General features: G+C 45.2%; 1 protein-coding gene and 1 long non-coding RNA gene across 13 annotated transcripts in view; one reads left to right on the forward strand and one right to left on the reverse strand.

Annotated features, from left to right (window-relative positions):
* Nucleotides 1-21,144, reverse strand: part of LOC135368658 (discoidin domain-containing receptor 2-like) — a 363,200-nt gene that overhangs the window by 137,294 nt on the left and 204,762 nt on the right. The window contains exon 1 of one of the 12 annotated variants that reach the window (XM_064602089.1): nucleotides 250-275. The exons of the other annotated variants lie outside the window; for them this stretch is intronic. The gene's annotated coding sequence lies outside the window, so the exon portion shown is untranslated. Of the gene's footprint in view, nucleotides 1-249; nucleotides 276-21,144 lie in introns of those variants that run through there. 12 annotated transcript variants of the gene reach the window in all.
* Nucleotides 14,374-21,144, forward strand: part of LOC135368664 (uncharacterized) — a 44,392-nt gene continuing 37,621 nt past the window's right edge. The window contains exon 1 of the long non-coding RNA XR_010414844.1: nucleotides 14,374-14,417. This is a non-coding gene — a long non-coding RNA (uncharacterized LOC135368664). The remainder of the gene's footprint in view (nucleotides 14,418-21,144) is intronic.

Genomic DNA, 21,144 nt, shown 5'->3' on the forward strand with positions numbered 1-21,144 from the left:
AAGATGAGCACCCTTCTTCACTCGTCATATCCTTTACGGAACGACAACTTTCGCAGATGCAGACGGTGTGTCAAAAGACCCGCTTCTTTGTGCGGGTGGTGTCGTATTTAAAGCCTTCTCGACTATAGGGGGCGACATGTGACGGGCGTCGCATGAGACGAATGTGCGACTTAATCCAGCCCCGTGTTCATGACTCGAAAATTACGCCTCTATTTTCGTCCGTCAGGCGCCGCGAGCGCAATAACTCACTTCGTCTTTCCGCCGCTGAGCCCGCTCCCTCTGCTTCTAAATGACCTCGGCGACGTTCATGTGCACGATGTCGATCAACGCCTGGTTTGCGGAGTAGTACGGAGTAGTATTGAGTAGTGCATTCGTGGTACGGTACCCCATTAGAAAACTGATTAAGTAATAGCAGCTAGGGCAAACCATCTCATCTTTTTGTTATAAGTAACTCAACTCCAATAGACCATATGCAAAATGGAAACGCCACCTGTCGTCGATTGCGCGAAGTTCTCTCAGTCCGCCATTGTACGTATGATCCGGACGGCCGGACGCCCGGATTGTTGGTACGGTGTGATACTCTTATCTCTTATTAAGAAATGCCTTCGCAGTGTTGCGTGTCTGGATGCAGACAGCTAGGTTATCGAGATGCGGCAGGAAATAAGGTGTGTCTCAAAATGCAAGCTGTGTCGCAGGCTAATGCGATTTCGTTTGTTTGCTCCACAGGTTTCGTCTTACCGGTTCCCGAACGATGAAAAAACTGTGCTTCAATAACAAAAATTCAGTTTCCCTATATGCTTTCTCCTGCTGGACCCACTCTACCTCTTTTCTGTTTCTTTTTTCTGGCCCTATTTTTCCACCCACAAACACGTTTTGGAGTAGCCAGTCCTGACTGTGTCGGCACTAACATCTCCATATTTTTCTTTCATTGCCAATTCCAATTCAGTGAAGTATCATGCTAGGACAGTAAGGTATCGATAGTGACGAGCTTTCACCTCTATTATTTTACCCATTATTTTCTCAATTTTTTTCTTTTTCACTCACTCACTCTATGGTTTTACCTTTTAACGAACATGAAAGAACAACTCTCACTGATTGCATAGAGGGTGCTTTATGTCCACGGACATATTTGATAGAGGAAGAAGGGGATAGTTGCAACACTTTTCACATTTTATTTTTTAAAAGAAATGTTTATGTGAAGAAACGTACAAAATGAATCTCTTGTGAAACGTTCGTCCTTCACTGTGGCAGAGAGTGCCTGTTTCATCAAGAGAGAGGTGTTTTTGTCAACAAAATACATTTAGCAAAGTAAGTCAATTGTTGCAATGTACCCCAAGTTCGGGGTAGAATGCGACACGGTGTCTGACATGTCTGACAAAGAAATATCACTCGCCATTACGGAAACGAAGTGCCTTGGCATACATGCTCGATGGCTTACGCATAGTACACAGCATCCCATGTCCTCAAATTATTCAGGCCCGTTTTGGAGCATTCCAGTCATATTTGTAGAACATCAAAATTTACTTACGTTGCCAAAAACGAACCAACACCGGAAACGCTCAGTACAGTCCGTCTGACCTGTCTTGACCTGACCTGTGCACTTGACTCATGTACGGAGCGCGTTCTCGATGGTGATGCCGTGGCGCAAGATGGAGCCACTGGTCGTATTTAAAAGGAGCAAAAAAACAGTGACTGTTGCAACAAGCCCTGTCTTCCCTTACATGGGAGATATACAGCGTTTCTTTGGCAATTTCCTCTTCTAGCGTCGTTCTGTATTCCTTTTTGAGTCTTCCTTTTCTCTGCGTCTTATGGTCATCCTACACGGTAAGAATTTTATCTGACTTATTTTTAAAAAGTTTATGAACTCTTTAAGAGCGCAAACATTAATTTGTCGGAAAGGGGCGAACTTGCTTTATTTATGAGAAATTGATGTTCTGAGGCTGGAACACATAGAAAGGACAAATACATACAAAGCCTCAAGTGCCTACAGCTGGCTAACCTTTTCAGTGATTTCAATCTTTCATCATTTGCTGTATTTAAGTTGCTTTACTTTTTGCTCTCGTCATACTACTGTCGTTGCTGTTGAGACACTACGCATATCATGTTCCACCAGCTACTGGTCCCACACACGTGATTTGTTTCGAATGCCTTCAACTACTCAAGACTGACGTTTCAGCGCTCTATTAGGTGCTATGAAATTACCTAATAACCCGTATGTCCATATAGCTTAGTGAGTGTTACGTGGAAAGAATGACAACACAGCCAGCAGACTTTCGCCGCCTGCACGCTTCGGGGTTTCTTGGGCTCCCGTAAAGCGGGAGAAAATGGGTGAAAAGCTCAAGCTGTCGTTGATGTTTATCACCTCGCGAGATTGAACAAAGCTGGCTCGCAAGAGGCCGCTGCATGGTTGAGGCGGATGTGAACCCCACCGGCGGCACAGGCGTGCCACTGACAGAACCGTTACAAATCTTCACACGGGAGCGCCTAAGGCCGTTTAGCCTCCCCTCATCTCTATTATGGACAGGTTCTTAGTATTTCAACTTTTAATTAAAGTGTCACTGACAGAGTGCATGCGGGTATATGTATCGGCCGTGCTCTTACATTGTTCTTATTTACTCCTCTCTCTCTCTCTCTTTTTCCTTTCTTTTTCAAAAAGGGGCGGCGGAGGGCATAGGGATGCTTGCTCGCAGATAGAGTGACAGAGAATTCCACGGTGCTATTATAGTCATCCCCATTGTGCATGTGTAGTCATTGTACAAAGTTGTTTAGATGTTTAGGTTGTATTTTGGCTACATTCACTACGAAAGTTACAGATGCAGTATTATTACCATTTTATTTTTCACTTTTTTTCGTGAAAGTGCGGATCAGGTGCAAAAGGGAAAATCCCTGACAGAGGCACCTGACCCTCTACAGCAGCCGTGTGGAGGTAGTTCCAGATAAATATGACAAACTAAAAAAAAAAAAAAAAAAAAGGCAAGAAGAAAGGAAGAAATAAACACACAAACACTCACACAACAATCAGGCAACAAGCTACCAACGAGATCAAAAAACGAGCAAGGTTGAAGCTATCTAAACTAGTGTAGTTCATATCTGGCAAACGTAACACAAGTAACAAATATTGATCAAGCAACAATATTCAAATGTATTACATGCATAACCGTGTATTCACAGGAGCAACATCCACACGGAATATTCTAGTGGACGAAGGAGTAAAAAAACTGCTCACGGAATATCGGGAGTGCGCACTTAGCAGACGACACCGATTGCGCTTTTTCCTGTCGTCTGCCGCGGACTATCTTGTGGCTGCGCCGCAGCTATGGAGGAGCCGTAGCTATGGAGACGAGCCGTCACAAGCCGTAGGCGCAGCCATTGGTAGCCATGGGTAGCCAGCGTTTGAAATCGTCTGCGGTAATTAGCTGAAGCAGATGACACCCGAACTTTCTATGTCCACGTGACCAAGGCGTGAGAGGAAGAGATTAAGCAGGCCCTCTGTATCCAGGTGGCGTTGGCAGGGCGCGAAAGGACGTGATACTGAGCGCTCGCGCTTATACGTGGCGGCAGATAGCTACGACATTTTTTCGCATCTTCCACTGGAATATTTTCGGTAATGTCGTTCGTGCGAATACACGGCAAATCTCCTTTTACGACAAATCGTAAAAAAGGAAATAGGAATCCCACACTGACAGTATTTCGAATCGGGTGCCTGAATCCTCGCTATACCGTAACTACAAAATTCGCAGATACCGTTTCGCATTTTGTTTTCCCTTCAAAGTGTACGCGAGCTCCAGGTCTCGCAAAAAGAAACTTTTTCTACAATCGTCATCGCCAGAAACTATAACGTGGTACTTCTAAGTGCATTATCATGCGTCCAAGCATGCCGAAAACAGCATCTCGACAGAAATATCGTGTGACGAGCCAACCAGAAATGTTTATCTCACGTTTTGGCGTCAATTTCGTCCATTTAAAGTTCCGAGACCGCCCCGGACGATTCCTGATTGACGCATCTATCTTGACAGTCTCATTTGACATATCGCCTGCAGCTTTCACGTTTGACGTCCCAAATGGAAACGCATCTTCAGCCCCCCGTCGATACTACACCTTATGTGTATTTCTTTTATTAAAAGGAGAGACAGCTTTACTACTGAAAGCCATACACATTATATATTATCATACTTCGATACCCGCAAACAGCAACAACAAATACATGATGACAATATTATGGGGGCGTTTCACCGGTTAAGCTTTGATGCCGGTTTTGATGTTAATGTCCGACAAAGCCGTAAAATGTGTTTTAGCGCACATAAAAGGACACTTTTTATAATGTCTCGGTTTACTTTGCGTTTGCTCAGTACAGATTGGCGTCAGCCTTGTTGCTCTGAGCTCACTACCTGACTGTACCGTGTCTAAAGCGGATTGGCCTGCGGTATCTATTAAATAAATAGCAAAGACCATCATGTTTCATGCATTTGCTTTTTGACACAGAAGAGAAGCGAAGATTCCCGTTTCTCGACTGGCCCCTCATTAAAATGTGTAAATGGGTGCATGCTTGATGCAATGCAGATATTTGGTGTGCGAAAACAAGAAGGAAATGCAAAGATAAGATAGTTTATTCCATACCTACGGAACATTACGCCATTCATATTACCCTATATAGCGCTATGCAACCTCTCTCTCTCTCTCTCCCTCTCTCTCTCTCACACACACACACACACACAAAATGAGATGATGATTGTGGTGTGGGTGGTGTGAGGGTGATGCAACCTAAGGGTGACATCACGGTATGTGATCCTTGGGTCATCTTTGGGTTGACATCACGGTGTGGTACATTTTCTTGTTGCATGCAACTATGTAACTTTTCTTCGGAAATTGTATCAAACACAGCTAAGAAAACAAGAAAACAAACTATGTAACTAGCACTTGGGCAAGTCTAAGTATGACACGACCACATGATGTTTGCTACATTTCCCATAACATATCGTCTTTCACGGGTTTAATATGTAGCGTACAAATCCTTCTTGGTGCCAAGAGAACTATATTTTCCATGGCTAAACGTTCTCCAGCGTGTATTTGAACAAAGTCTCATATTGCATTTCCTCCTCTCAACTATATGCGTGAAGCGTGCTACCGACATCCCGAGTACGTGATGCCACCCTCCTCAATCTGAACGGTGAACCTCTTCAACTCACTGTTTTCTACAGCCATTGCTCAACGTAGGAGTGCACAAGTAATCTTCGCTCCGCACGACTGTTTTACCTATATTTCGTACAGAGTGCGTAAGATCTTAAAAAAAATTTAAAAAAAAATCGCGTACCCCACGTTTCTCTCGTACTTCCTCCGCGACTACCACGCCCCTTTACTGCACTCTTCCACCGCAGGAGGCTCAACGCTGCCTTTCAACACCGTCTCGGCTCCACCTCGTCTCCCCTCTGCCCCCCACTTGTGGAGTGCACGGCGGCCTCTGCCAAGTCATCCTGGCTTGTGGAGAAATATCACCACGAGCGCGTGCACTAATGGAAGTTTCTATGCAACGTATTGACAAGCAGCCGTTCAACATCGCGTTTATCCTCGGATCATGGTCGAACGCTGCCCACCAGGTGCAAGGCCTTCGTCTTCTTACGGAGTACTCGTGCTCCACCGGTCTGGTGACGCCTCTCTGAAAGCCCCCCATCCTCATCCCCTCATCCGTTCCCAATGTGCAATAGGGCAGAGTACCGCCTCAGCGGCGGTGAATCGCCCACCTCATCATCATCCAATGTATGTGTGTGTCTGTGTTAAAAAAATCGCGAAAGCGGATGTGTATCTCTCAATGCATCGCAGGTTCCGAAGGCAGAGGTTGCTTTATATGACAGCCTTCCGTACGACCGAAGGTCCCACAGGAGTAGACCTTATACAGCGTTCCACTGTCTACGAGGGACTTTATATATCCTTCCCGCCGGGAATTCCCGAGCTCGTGCTGCGACCGAGCAACAGGGGACAGCAAACAAGTTTATAGTGACGTGCTTCTATTTTTCTCTTCGTGCGAACGGCTGTAAAATATTTAGGGAAAACATCCCTGATGCACTATATCTGCGTTGTGTGCCGGCAGTTGCGTTTAGGCTGCTCCGTTGCTTTATAGCAGCGGCTGAATTTTTCAGAAGATCGGGTTGTAATGCGTGTGTGTCCAGGGTTTACGGTGGATACAGGAGGGATTATGGCTGCGAGAATGCAGCGTTTAAGAGGCTTTTGCAGCATACGCTGTTACACCGTTCAGATGACGGCTGAAAGTGTAGTGTAATCAACGTAAGTGAGCAAGTATACTTGTTTTTTTTTTGTTTTTTTTCAGCAATGTTCTCGTTCGAGTGCTTATATGGTTGCAACTGCGCCAGGTAAGTGTGGAGATATTTTGGAGAAAAGCTTTTGTGAATTACGGGACAGACACGCTGCACGCAATTTGAAAAACGAACAACAAAATAGACACCGAAAATATTGTAGCCTTTGTAGATGCAGCATCGAGCTATAAATGACCGTGTGCAAAACATTACCATAATAATAGTTAGGAGTAGACGTGTGGCACGTGAGGTGTGATCAGCCTATTTGTGTGGTGACAAGCTGCACGTGCCGCAGGATAGGACTGAGGATAATTTCGACCACCAGGGGTTCTTTTTGAAGTGCGCCGGAAATCTCCGACAGACGGTGCTGGAAGCAATGTTTACCTCCTCCACGTTGCTAACATCCTTGCCCGGGATCGAACCCACGATCTTGAGCTCAGCGGGCAAACACCGACTGGGCTACCGAGGCCGGTAAATCCGTGCGTGGTATATTTTTTTTTATTATTGCGTGTTAGCGCCGCGAAGCAACTGTGGCTATGAGCGACGTACAGATGTGGACAGACGGAGAGAGGACAGCAGGAAGGAGTGGGGGACAGGGGGATTAGTATGCGTCCTGGGCCGACTTCAGGGGGAACTGTGCCGACATTCGTCTGGAAAGTCTTCGGAAAACCCAGGGAAAACCTCACACAGCACAGCCGGCGGTAGGATTCGAACCCGCCACCTCCCAGTCTACAGCACGACCTTGGTTACCACCAACCGTGCGTGGTATACCTGTTCATGTCAGTCAGTTACGGAATCGGTAATAGACTATCTATTTTCTCTACTTTGGACGCATATAAGGTTGTTTCGAATAGTACAAGCGTTTAATTTGTGGATACAGAATGCGGGTTTCTTGGATTATAAAATCTCTCTACTTCCTCTCACAAAACTTCTAGAGGTTAGCGTACAACTCGGCCACGCCTGTTTCTTCAAAAGGACGCTACCGTTTTTAAGAAACAAGCAATTTCGCAAACAAGAATGTCTGTGAGCATATCTGGCGCACGGCGCAAAAAGCAGTGCAAACATAAAGAAAGAGAAGAAAGGAGTGTGTTTTGGAGTATCACGTACGAACGCAATGAACCAGCTCAAGCATATTATGTTGACCGCAATAGCAAAAGAGTAAAGTGTTATATTTTTTTAAGACCCTGCAAATCATCCCTGAAGTATTTTTTTCGTCAGGCTTCTTTTTTTACAACGGCAGCAGAGGGATATCATTCGCCATTTAAAATTTTTCTTTGCTTCTCTCTCACGTTAAAAAAAAAAAGAAAATTTAAGAAAAAGCTGCCGGAGGCCTGGCAGGAAATCAAGATAAACACGGTTTTGGTTGGAACTCCGATCCCTCACGTGATTGTGCCCGGCGTATCCCGGCTTCCTTTTTAGAGGGTTTATAGATTATATACTCCTTGCTTACGTAGCCCCCGTTGAAGCTCAGCTTACGGCTGCAGTTTGTTTTCTAGAGTTGTGTACTTTTTGTACGCCGAACTCAGGCCTGATGGAAGTTGTCGCGGTGGCCCCAGAAACTAAGAAGAAAAAAAAAGTCAATTTCCTGGCGCGTGGAAGGGAGGGGGGAACGGCTGGTAGGGCGTTTGAAGAAGAACAGGTCGATGTTTTCGAAAATCGATTCAGAAACTTGATCTCCCACCTACCGGAACGGTAGTTTCCGGAAAACAAGTTCAAGCTCGAGTTTCCGAGATTCCTGAGTAAGTTTCGTATACATTGTTCACGCTTTCTTCGAGTTGCCTTTGCGCAAACTCTGATGAACCAGCGCGGGAACAACGGAGGAAGTTGCAGCATGCGTGCTCCCGGCAGTTTACGAGAGATATTTACCGGCACAGGTGTGAAGGAACGCAGCAGGGTTAGTTGAATGAGTCATTCCTAACATGTGATAGTTTTGTATTTGTGTACATATCATCTGTCAACTCTGGGTACAGGAATGTGCACCGCAAAGAAACATCTTTCGAGGAGTCGTGGTCTTGAAATGTACACCCATTATCCCGACATGATGTCGCCATGGAAGCTTCCGTCAAATGCAGACCTCGTATTCGCTCCGAGATCGAACGGTGTCGGCGCCCTGCGGAGAAACGATGAACTACTGTAGTGTGGATAGCTTCCTCGCGTCGCCTGCACACGTTTATTCCGCGTTCAGTGCAGTAAGTGGAGCATCGGGGAACCGAACAGTACCGTACCGTCGCGGCATAAGTGATCTTCCGCTGAATGTATACGCAACAATTACGGAAAAGAATCATCAACTCCGAACATCGGCCGGCGTGTTATCCGCACTAGAAAGGTGACGGTGTCGCCCCCTATAGGTTGATCTCGCAGCGATCACAAGGTGGCAAGGTGTACAAATTGGTGTGCACAAGTGTACACCTCGACAAGGTGTGCAAATGCCAGAAAAGCGATGCCGATTCGCACGACAACTGTTGTGCGTTTATTCTACGATATTTTGCAGTCTAAAGTACATTCACAGGTGGCTAGAACGCATGCCACTCGTCCGGGTGGAAGTAGAGACTGTAATATTCCTCGAATTCTTTTGAAACGGGCTATCGACACCTTGTCTACTAAATGGTGGTAATCCTGACGATCCCGATGGTGATCTTTGCCCTACTGCTCTTACATCAAGTCTGCAACACGCGCGACAAGGAGATTAGAGACACTGATCCTACCGTCACACCCAGGGAAGAAGCCTCGCAAATTACCGACCTCAATTCACCGAAACAGTGCCTTTGCTGCCAAACAAACATTATCCGCTCAACATGCCTGGCTTTTACGTTCGCCGATCCTCGTCCTATATAAAGGTTCTGACCTCTCGTAAGTTTGGATTAATGTCTCCCAACAACCACTACAACGGATATTAAGTGATCGCTGATTTAGATAGACATTTAAGCAGGTTCTGTTCGCGGTACAAATATAAACTAGGAAGGTTTTCTTCCAGCCGAGGCGCATAAATTGCGTTAAAGTGCAGATATCGGCTTGGGTAGTGGAAGACTGGTTTTAAAGTTGAAGTAGTTGGCTTCATAGGACAGTTAATGCCGGAGTGTTTAGGAGTAAATTAGAGAGCAACTATAGCTTCTAGTCCCGTATATTGCAATTACTTCCTATTTTAGTCCTTTGATCGTAATACTTAACTCCTCAGCGCTTGAAATAGTTTCTGAACTTCGTAGAAACTTACGTCCATTTAGTTCGGAAAGGGACAAACAGTTGTGGCAAATGAAGGTGATGAGCATGCTTTGCTCGTATTGCGCAGTAGTCCGCCTTGTCCTGTGGTTGCAAGCAAGGCTGCTTGAATGGGAGGTCATGGCTTTTATGTATTTCTCTCTCTTTCTCTCTTTAAGGCTCGCTACCGCTCCTGACTCTGGTTCGATAAGTACACTACACAGGGAAGTATATTTTGACATACTGAAGGTATTCTGGTACTGTTCATAGACGTATAGTAGGTTGGTACTTCAGCAGCAGTGTAGGAATAGCTTTGGCGGGAGTGTTGTGTTATGATGCGTCCATAAATTTACTTTTTTGTGTGTGCTTTAGATCCCCTCTGTTTTATCGTGTGTAGTTACTTTTAGTTACATCACGCGTCATTGTGACGATAATCGTGAAACGAACACCACCCTGTTGTCGCTACACTTCTCACCACTGCACATGCACAACAAAGACAACACAGAGTCGAAAATGGACACGAAATCCACATCAGTAATCAGATCGTTGACTACAGAAAATGGCCCAGCATTCGTGACCGCAGCGTACCGTTTATTACTGAAGCATAAACAAACGATTCTGTGTCGCCTCAGTTCCCATGGTGATTCCCCGCTGCGAGCGTAACTCTTTCTTTTTACTGCCCTTCTATTCCCAACTCAGCGTGGGGTTGAAGAGGCCGTAACTCTTTCATCGCGCCGAAGCCGTGGATTTATGAATCGCCATCTCTCGTTCTTGAGCTCCTATTGATATAGGGGTCCGGTTCTATTTTATAAACTTTCCGTGACGTGGGAAGAACCCCGTTAGCCGTAAAAAGGTCGGAGGGCTGTAAAGGACGGTCCCCGGGTGGCGCTTCTGATATTTGTGGTCGCGATTGGTTGGGGTTACTATTGAAAACGCCAAGTGGAATATGCATCTCAGATTGATGTCCATCGACTCGCGGGGACAAGGGACGCAGACTGTTCGACGAAATTCGGCTATCTGTTCGGCCATCGGCTTTCGTTGACATCGGGATTCGCTCATTTTACGCTATAACTTTCAGGTGAAATTCGTTATGGTTTCATAATTAAAAGGGCCTGCTCAGACCACTAAGCGTCAGCTATACACAAAGCGTCAGCATTGTCCTTGCGATATCTGCATCATGCAGTGAAACAGAGAGACTGCACCTTTATAGGTACTCACTTTGTAGAATTCAGAACCGTCAAACGAAAGCGTCAGACTGTATGTTTTTAGAAGATTAGCATTACTATCCCTTCATCCTATAGTGTCCTACGCTCTGCACCGTTGTTTTAAAGGGCTACACAAACCCCAATCTACACCGTACCGTCACCAGCAATTGCCTTTTCCTTTTCTCCTTACAAGCGCGCGCAACAAGCTCGAATCACACGATATGGTTGCACGCTTTGAGAAACTCGACACACCCATACATTTCGCTCTATCTCTCTCGTCACCTAACAGACCTCTCCGGTTCGATAAGACGTTCAATAACTTCTTCCCGACAAGGGCTTAAGCGACCTCTCCACTGCCTCATCTCGGCCTCATCCAATATCGGGAGTACCCTGGTCCCGATGTCCCCGGGGAGTTTAGTCACCTTCAGTCCTTAGTCCTACGTCGTCGGCTTCTCTATCTATACGCCCTGCTTTTATGAACCCACGCAGTTTTTTCTTTTTCTTTTTTTTGCTTGCCGAGGAACCTTTCTTCGTCATCTTGCTTTCTTATCTAAACTGAAAATCCTTAGATCCGAGGGAAACATGGCATGCTAGAAGAGGAGAAAAAAAAAAACTCATTTCTGATTCCGCTCTCGCTCCGTGTGAGCAAAAATCTTGGCGACAAAAAGGACTCGCGTGGTTCTTCTGGAAAGCATAAAGGCACAGAAAGGGGGAAGGTGAAGAATTTGGTATTTGTAATTCGGTTGCGTGGAGCGCATTTCGTTATACACGTTATTTGAACATTGGCCTGCGTCCCAATCTTACGTGCGAACATCGTATAACTAAGTTTCGTGAAAGAAATTCAATCGGAAGTTTCTTTTCACTGCGTTCTTCTTCTTTTTTTTTCATATTGAGGATGCAGTATGTCGTATTGTGTTCGGTTGTCGTTAGCAGAAGCTCCCCATAAGGCTTCTTTTGTTTTCTTCTTCTTCTTCTTCTTCTTACAGCTGTATTCTTAGCATCTATACATCCCCACTATCCCTTCGGTGGAAACACACGCAGAATTTCAAGCGTTACTCTCAGAGTTCTTTCCCCCGTGTGTAACGCTTGGGGAAACTGAAGCACCAGCGCATTAGGACAATACGTAACATATTACTATACCCGTGTTCAACCTAAAAACGGCACGAAATGTCGTTTGTCACTTCAATGCGGCCTTTACGATTACGGTGCGACTCACATCGTTAGACGACTAGAATTATTACCAAACTCATAGTACAACACTTCATCGAAGACAAGTGGGGCACAAAGCGGCGAAATTTCAAAGCGAAGATAAAGCGTGAGTCAAAGTTTACTTTCATAACATACCAGCCGGAATGGTAAACGGAGAAAAAAAGGTATCTCTCTTTCCGGAGCGACGCGCGCTGCGCTTTCGTATTAGTGATTATCCTTCGTCAATAATGAATCTGTACCTTTCGTTTAAGGCCCCCTATAAAAATAGCAAAGTTGTGACGTAAAATAGGCTGCCTCTTTCTACACCGGCTGCGACAAGGAAATCCCTTTAGACTAATCCTCGTGTTGACAAAATTCCTTCTGTAAGTATTCCCCGCGATGCCGAGTAGAGAAATCCCGCCCAGATTGTTAACTTTTTAATTAAAAGTCAACAAAAGGAGGATCGCTGCTTTTTCGTTCCTGCACAAGGTTTACGACGTTAATGCGAAATAATCTTGCCGTGTATGACAGCTGTGTCAACAGGGCCATGAGAACGGATACAGAGATACCTACAGCTTCCGTGAATGGGACAGGAAGCGCTTTGAAACGGAAACCTGTAGCAGTGTCGAGGAATTTCACAATTTGTGTTGAGATTATTCTGAAAAGGACCATGTAGCGACTGTAGCTACAGGTGCGTACGGGTGCGAGCTATAGCCAGCGCCACGTCCTGATTTGCGGCTCGAAAAATAACGTTTTAAAATCCGTGCGAAAAAAAAAAAAATGATAAAACCTTGCGACTTTGCAATGTGCGCGGATATCTGCATTTCATCCTCAAATGAATAATAGTGTCTGTGCCGACATCTCCTACAGGTGGAGCCATAATTACGAGCACGCTGTGATTCCAAAATAGTGTCAACCTTGCATGCCGTGTCGTGTCATATATACCTTGCATTGTGCCAATTGAACTGCTGTTATCGGACAATTAGATATGTATAGCATTCCTGAGCAGTTTGTATGCTGGAAAGTAAAAACGTTTCTCATATAACATTTTCGCCGTGCTGATCAGAAATATAGCGACCGGCGGATGTGCGGATATACTCGATATCCGTGCGCATGCGAGTACACCTATTCCAACTAGCACGGGAGCAGATGCAGTCGCGGATCTTAGATGCGCGGGTACCGTGCAGTGCGGGTACTATCACGTGTCAGTGTCAACCGCGCTCACTTCTGACTATTGACATGACGTAGGCAAGCGCGAGGCGGTGGTCTTGGAACCGGAAGCCGAATCGCGCGTGCTCTAGCTATTGCACAGAGCTGCCTGAGAGTTAGAATCCTAGAAGATGTTCGTCACTTACCGTGTACTCACGCTAGCGATATTCCCTAGAATACTCCAGCCAAAGGTGCGAAAAACGTCACAGCTTTCTGCTGCCACGTACACTGCTAGCCGTGGGGAATATCCCGCCCTACAGACGCAAGATATTTCGTAGCAGACGACAGGAGAACACGCAGACGTTGTCGTCTGCTAACTGCGCGGTGCCACTCACGATGTACCGGCACCTTGCGAATGCTTAACATGACACGTGGTGGAACGTCTGCCTCGAGAACAGTTTTTTTATTTTTATCTTTTTTTTCGCTTTTTTTCCCACTAGAATATGCCGTAGTGGTGTAGCTTGCGTGAATACACGGTTACAGGTAATTCCCGACATGTTTGGCAGGAGGAGAAAAGCGGAGTCTAATATTTGACGCAATATTCTGGAAATATGCGTTCCCCTGAAGAAGTTTCGTATAGGTTTTAAACGACGTTTCGTATGTGAGTGCTGCGACTACTTAACGTAACCTAAAAAGCACCCTTCTTTAACTCAAATACACAATCACTAAAACGGGAAAATCAGTACGGAGATAATAGCGAGCTTTATTCATCGCTCGTCAAAAACAAAATTTTTGCTTTCCGTTTGTCTGCTCGCATCTCACTCCACCCTACCAACGTATTACGCAGCACGTTCCTGGTAACGAGATTAACGCCACCCTCGAACCAGAGCTCAGGTGAACGCCATTGATTCTGACGGCGCGAGCTCTATCCAAAATGCACTACTGGCAGGCATGATTAACAAACGCTGCTGTTATTATTTGACCGGAAGCGATAATTGCTAATACGATTAGGACGAGATGGATATCGGGTATGAGAGTGTTACGAAAAAAAAGAAAAAAAATGGCGCGAGGTTGTTATCGACAGCAGCGTCCTCTGAAGGCAGCTAATCCGGAGGCGCGCGTTGCAAAGAGCAAAGCTTGCTACAGAGTTAGTCTCCGCACGACAGTAGCATTATTGTAATCTTCGGCAGAGGGCGCTGGTAATTGAGTTGTGAGTTCGCTTTGGTGGATGAGATTCGCCATTTCTGTAATAACAGCAGCGCCCTTAATGCCGGTGATCGGAACGGGACAAAAAAGAAGAAGAAGAAGAAAACGAAGGGACAGGACACGTGGCGTTCGACTGTACGAGAGTTGCGGCTGGGCTCATAGCTGGGTAAGCTCAGTTAATATGTTGTGAGAAAAAGTGTAGAGCAGGCGTACCCCCACTGCTACTCTGCTGATTAGAGTGAAGCGAATTATACTCGCTGCAGACATTCGATAAGCGAGAGAAACTACGTCGACTCACGGCCGTATTTTTACGTACCCCTTTTATTTGTGTTACGAGCATATAGGGTTGTGCTTGCGTTGCACTTAGGTGTACGACTTCGATATCGAACGCTTTTGCACGGCATAATCCTCTCTGCTGGTTTAATTAATCGCGTTTTCTATAGGCTAAAACGAGTGTGCTTCGCACGCACTCTCATGCCGCCCCTTTTGTTCCGGCGGGATGCCGCAGCAGGGAGCTCATGCCGGTGGTATTGTTGCCCCTTATAGCCTGGTCGCCTACAGGATTGCCCTTAATGAAGACCGATTGATGGACTCCGCTAATATCCGGCAGCGTTCTTTCTTTATCTTTTGCACCCTCGGTAATGAAGGTGCGACTGTGGTTCACATTGGAAGGACAAAACATGTAGACGTGGCACTGTAAGATTGGGAGTTTAAAATAAATATTAACTCGAAGAAAGACTAAAATGCGACTAGTGGCGTTTACAAATGCTTTACGGTCAGCGTACAGCTTCGCAAGCTCAGGTTAACTTTAGCTTTGTAGGATGCACCGCACTTGCATCAGTCGAGTGCGTTAGACTGTAGACTGTTCGTGTTTGGAACGCGTGGCTTATTTTTGCTATCCTTTCTCACCAGTTTCTATTTTTTTATTTTTCCAGTACCGAACGAGAACAGCAAATAGATAATAACGATGACATGGTGCGTTTTAACGCTCGGGTGGAGTACTCTACATCATTACATGTGAATGGGCCCGGTTTCACTAACACCGATTAACATTTGAACCGAGATCAACGGTCCCTTAACTTGAATTTAACGCTGAACTCTGTTTCACTAAAAAGAGTTACTGTCAATTAAACATTCATCACCTCACAAACTAATGTTTGTAAAAAAGAGTTGAGCGTTAACTTCAATTTTTAGCAACCCTTGATCCCGGTTCAAAGTTAACCAGCGTTGGTGAAACCGGGCCTAGGTGGGTGATATAAAGATGAAGTGAAATGAGTTCAGTACCAGTGGTTCACTGAACAACTGAGGCGTCCCCGGATGGCTGTGCTATACAAAACAAAGAAAAACGAAGAGAAAAAGAGAAAGCACCGAAAGGAGCACCGAGGGTAATTGGGAAACAGAGCATTGCACTAAAGCGTCTGCAGCAAAGTGACGGTTGTCAGGGACCCAATATACGGTTGAAAACCTGGACGGTTTCGACAAGGGCCTGTAATTGCGGCCAAAAGTAAACAATTGCAGAAATGGAGCCAAACAGGTTGCTACCCTTTCTCAGAAACACACAAATTCTTCAGTATCTTCTTGTACAGTACGTATTTCAGTCATGACTCCAGCCTGCTGGCCGGCATCAGCCCCATCCCGTCATCGCTTCTTTATGTGTGTGTGTATGTGTCCGTCCATCATGACCCTTCCCGAACCAGACAAAGGAACCTGAACGGTTCCTGAACAGGGCCCGTGAAGACTAGCACATCATCTGACCAGTACCGCCTGTAACTCGTCCCGAGAAACAGAGCGTCTCGCGCGTCTCACAATAATAACAATGGACCACTGGCGAACATCACGAACAGAACACACGAGTACACTCACGCGTCAAGTCTCATTCAGCTATAAGACGGCCTCTGAGATGATCATATATGGAATAAGTAGCCTCACTCCATCCTCTGCACAAGCTGGCAGCAGAACATTAAAAAAAAAAAAAAATGCAAATTCTTAACAACAACGGCACGCGCTTTCATAACTCATAATTCCCTTCCTTATTTAATAAAGACTATCACCTTCGCCAAATCCGGGCGAAGACAAGGACTACATAGCAGAGCTCCCATTCAAGCGGCATTCTTTTACTATCTCGCGCACCCAAGATATTTCAGCCTGCCGGATTATTCTTCGAATCACCTTTATTAATAACTCCCGTCCAGGCAGAGCTAGCTCGAATTTTTTTACGCGCAATTCATTCCTAAATTGCAAGCATTCTTCACTTTCTGCTCCGTCTTCCGAGCTTTCCTTTCTTTCTTTCTTTTTTCGTATTTTTTTAAGAGGTGAAAGTGATTTAGCTCCTAAGAAATATTTCTTCTAGTCTTCTCCGTAAGGTTCATATTTTTGCTGTGATCGGGGACTAAACTAGATGTATTCGCGCGTATTAATGAATTCCAATGGCTGTAGTCTTTTTGCGTCAGTTCTCGAACGTGAAATTAGTTTTGATAGAAATGAAGCTTCGTACGTTTTTGCGCTCTTTCCTCAATATGTTTCATGTGAAGTTTAAACTAGGTTCGCCGGTTCTAAAACTAAACTAGGTTCACAGGTTAGGTTTAGGTAAACTAGGTTCACAGGTTCGCCTAGCGGTCCTACCAAATAACTTGTACACACTGATGGATCAATAAAATAAATCTCTCTCTCTCTCTCTAAAACATGCCGCCTTTACACAAGCTTGCAGACTGAACGTACAAAAAAGAGAGAGAAAGAGAGTGCACTGTGCTCTTTCGTAACGGCGTTATTTTATGCCACAGAGTTAGCTAAATACCTATTACCCGCGCCTTACACTGCCTGTTTGATCAGAGGGCGATAAAGAATACGACGGGCTTTAGAATTAAACATAAAAAGTTAAATTGTGCCATTAAAGCTACTCATTCAATGCGAACCATGCTCCATTTTGTAACGACATTGAACACGAAAAGAACGAAACAGTGACTTCTGTTTTAACTATCGTTCGGAATAATGTCGTCAGGGTTTTATCGATTAATTGAATGACTGACTCAGTAAAAATACGAATATGGTATACATTTCTTGCGCGACACAATAAATATTATAAAATTTCTTCCACTAACAATATTTCTTTTAATTTTTTTACAGCCTGTATTACTGGCTCTGGTTTTCGAAGCATATTCTGCTTTCTGGGCTTTGTTACATGATCTTCAGGTTCCCCATTCATTGTCATTAATTTATTTGTTGCTGTTGTTCAGGTACGCTATCGATTTGTTAATGCGTAAGAGCAGCTTTTAGAGAATAGATTTCGCGTGGAAGGCAACGATGGCCGTTAGAGCAGAAGGAACTGGAACGCCTGTGCCTTGTACAGGTACGAGTGACAACTAACAACAACCAGAAATTTTAATAAAGTTGATAAATTAGAAATGCATCTAAAGTTACAGGCAACTTACATTGTTACAAGCACGTGTCCTTCTGCGTCGACCGCAGAGCCGGCTTTAGTTTTGCTAACAAAGAAAATTAACATCCCAAAACAGCTAACAAAAATAGGGTGCCAAATATGTGCCCGTTCTATACTTCTTGAACTCTAAACAAAAGCGCTCCAACCCCTGTGTAAGCGATTGAAGGACAAAAAAGAAAAAAAAAACTCATCCAATGAGTATTTCTTTTCTTCTTCTAGTTTTCCTGCTCAGCTTGCCATCAGTCTGAAAATTCCTCTTTGTTTCTCATCAAGGTGAAATCGTTTGGGGGCGGTGAACGCAATCTCCATTAGGCTTGCAAGCTCTCAACAATTAAAGTAGTATGCGCACATTTTACAAAAAAAAAAAAAAACATACACACTAAACAAGCTTCTAAACAAAGTAAAGGGGCACATAAGAAACAGAAGCGAACATCTGTTGGTTGCTGGAGCTCGAAGAGAAAAAAAAGAAAAGAAAGAGAAAAGAACAGGCCCGGGAATGAGATTGTTCGTGGAGTGATGTATGGCAAGGATCTCTAGGCCCAGGCCCACATCACTATCAATTAATAACTTCCTCCCCAATGACACTTCCCGTGATGGATGCGATCGCCAAGGCTCTGCCCCTTGGGTCTCTTTGGATCCGTGCACGCAGCTTTTCATCCACTCGTTGTGGATATCTGGTCCCTTCGCTCGTCAACAATGACACATACTTTGCGACAGAGACGCCGCTTCCCAGCACGATTTCGCAGCATTAGCAATGATTTTCAAAGCGCGTGCCGTCTGGTTCGTCTGGCCGTACAGCAAACGTGCATGACGTCATATACGGTAAAGTAAAGCAGGACAAGGTTTATAACGGCGGCGCAATATTACTTCAATTTAACCTATTCGCTATTTTTCATCTCATGTTTCTTATGTTTGTTGTAAATTCCAACTGGTATTTAAAACGCATGCTTCACTTTACACACTGCGTTGCGAAATGAAGTAAATGTAGCTTTCCCGCCAGGAATCTCTGCATGTGGAGAAGGCAACTTTACAGAGCACACTGGTACGTGCACTGACTTCCAAGAAAAGCACCACTAGGTGCGAGATTTTATTATCATCAAAATGAACGGTCGTTGTTGTTGTTACTGTGATCATTTTATTTAGCGAAATACGCACGAAGTTCTCTCTTCTTCTTCTTCTTTTCTTTTTTTTTTTTTTCAGCTGTCCTTTCAACACCGCGAACATGCGACATTAAGGCACTGCGTTGCTCCTGCTGTCATCCACGCACTAGTTCGTGCTCGACGATACAAATACTGAATTTGGTTCCTTCGAGGGAGGAAACATTTCCTTGAGTTTGAGGGACGCAGATATAAAAACGATGAGAACAGCCCATTCTCACACGTGTGCAATTGTTGCTTATCGTACAGTTCCTTCTTCTCTGCAGTACAAGAAGAAATGCTTTCTTTCGGCGAGACGCCCACCGTCGTCTTTTCGTTCTTCAAGAGTTTCAAATAAGCACGCAAGCACCTTAGAGGTAACCCGAACTACGAGGTACCAGTAAATGCGATGCCCTTAAAGAGGCAGAAAAATAGCGAACGAATCGTGAACAGTAATAGTTCCTCTTCCTTTTCTTTTTTTCACATAAAAGAGAGATAAAATATTTTATAGCGGAGGTATGACATTTTTTATGCGTTTTTTATACGCTGCCCGGCCCTACTACAACTTCGAGAATCGATACAACCCACTGGGAGTTTGTCCGAAAGTTGCAGTCATCACTGAGGGCGGAAGGCCATCGCTTTTGCTTGTTCGATTCGTTTGTTGTGAAGTGGCAACGCTATAAAAAAGAGTAACTCAGAAGGAAACAGAGGAAAGGCGCTCTTGGATAGAAATGCCATATCCGATGTAGGATCGCAAGAAGTAGATCGGTGTGTTGGATGAATAAGTTAGACGGAGTAAGAAAGTAAAGAAATAGACTTAATTATGAAGGTGGGGGTGGTAGTGGGACATATGGGCAGACAGCCTGGAGTATCCTGGCACATTTGAGAGCACCTAAGGTGTAAAAAGTTATCCTCGCGCAATACCTTGACACCAACTCAAAAGGAACGGCATTCATCCGTTGCGTCGTTCGTTACTTATGAGCAGCGTTACTGCTGGATCATAAGCCATTCAACATCTGCAAAGTTCTCGGCCCATGGAGTAAGCCTGCACATCAGTGTCGTGCACTTGGCGCGTTTCTTTGCTTTCTGAGGGCCACCAGCCTCCTTCAAGAACAGTACAGTTTTTTTTTTTTTTCCTTCCCTCTTCATCCTTTCATGTGAACCTTTTTAGAGTGGGGTAGGGTCCTGCACTCAATGCAGAGAAACATCCCACATCGTCACCCATTCATCTATGTTGTTGTTGTTGTTGTTGTTATGAGCGAAAGAAACCTCAAGAAGCGCGACAATGAGGAGCGGGCTCTCATTGGTCCTCCTGAAACGGTTTGGCCAATCATCGTGGCGGATCGTTTGAGGAGACCAATCCGAGGACTCTCCACGTTGTCGCGCTTCTTGAGAAGGAGAGGGAGAGAGAACGCGTAAAGTACGGTTTCTTCGGCTCATAAATTATGGACGAAGCAACGTACGGGTCCAGTTCCTTTTGTGTTAATGTCAAGGTAACGGTAGCTTCCATTCGGATAGGAGAAATTGTTGCACTATAGTGTCCCCTTTAAGGTCACACTTACGTGCGGAGTCATTATCGCGTGCCGGGTCCCGAAAACTCTCTATTACCATGCCCAATGGGCACGCGGTCGTATGTCGATCATCTCACAGTCCGTTATTGATCGTTTCCTAGTTCTCCAAGTAGGTGGCTCGTAATCCAACGACCACGTGACAGAAACGCGCACATACCACTGTGCTGCTTCAGATTCCCTTTCAAGAATGCCAGTCACACATCATGAACGACTACAAAACCCTGTGTAGTTCACCCCCTTCCAATCTCCGTTCTTTCACCCTCCCAACGGAGTTCTACAATCGCTGTCCTAGCGCCAACAATTCGACGCAATCAACGTCAGCCCACTAATTCACCCGTCCTTCCCCACTCAGTTGGTCAAGTCAGCCAACAGACAGGCCGACCATTCACTCAACCCCGCATTAATTCAACGGTGCCTCGAAGGAGGTACATCCCGAGTGAAAACAAACATTTCTCTCCTGTCGCTCCGGGCTACGATTCTTTCCCAGTGTTTTTCATCACCGGCAGCGCAAATCCGTTGTCTGCAAACACGCATTGTCCGAACTGCTGGACCAGCTCATTCGTTAGCGGAGGATTTAGCGAAGTTTCCCGCTGAATTTGGACTATTCGTAAGCGGGTCTCGTTCCTGCGTGTTTATAAGGGTGAGGGTCTCATGGCACCGTTGCTAGTGTGGCGGAGTTAATTCGATCAACCAATTGGCGCCCACGGTTTTGCAGGGAGCGGAGGGAACGTGGCATCAAATTGATGGATA

The sequence above is a fragment of the Ornithodoros turicata genome, chromosome 9 (assembly GCF_037126465.1).
Source record: "Ornithodoros turicata isolate Travis chromosome 9, ASM3712646v1, whole genome shotgun sequence".
In the NCBI taxonomy this organism is placed as follows: domain Eukaryota; kingdom Metazoa; phylum Arthropoda; class Arachnida; order Ixodida; family Argasidae; genus Ornithodoros; species Ornithodoros turicata.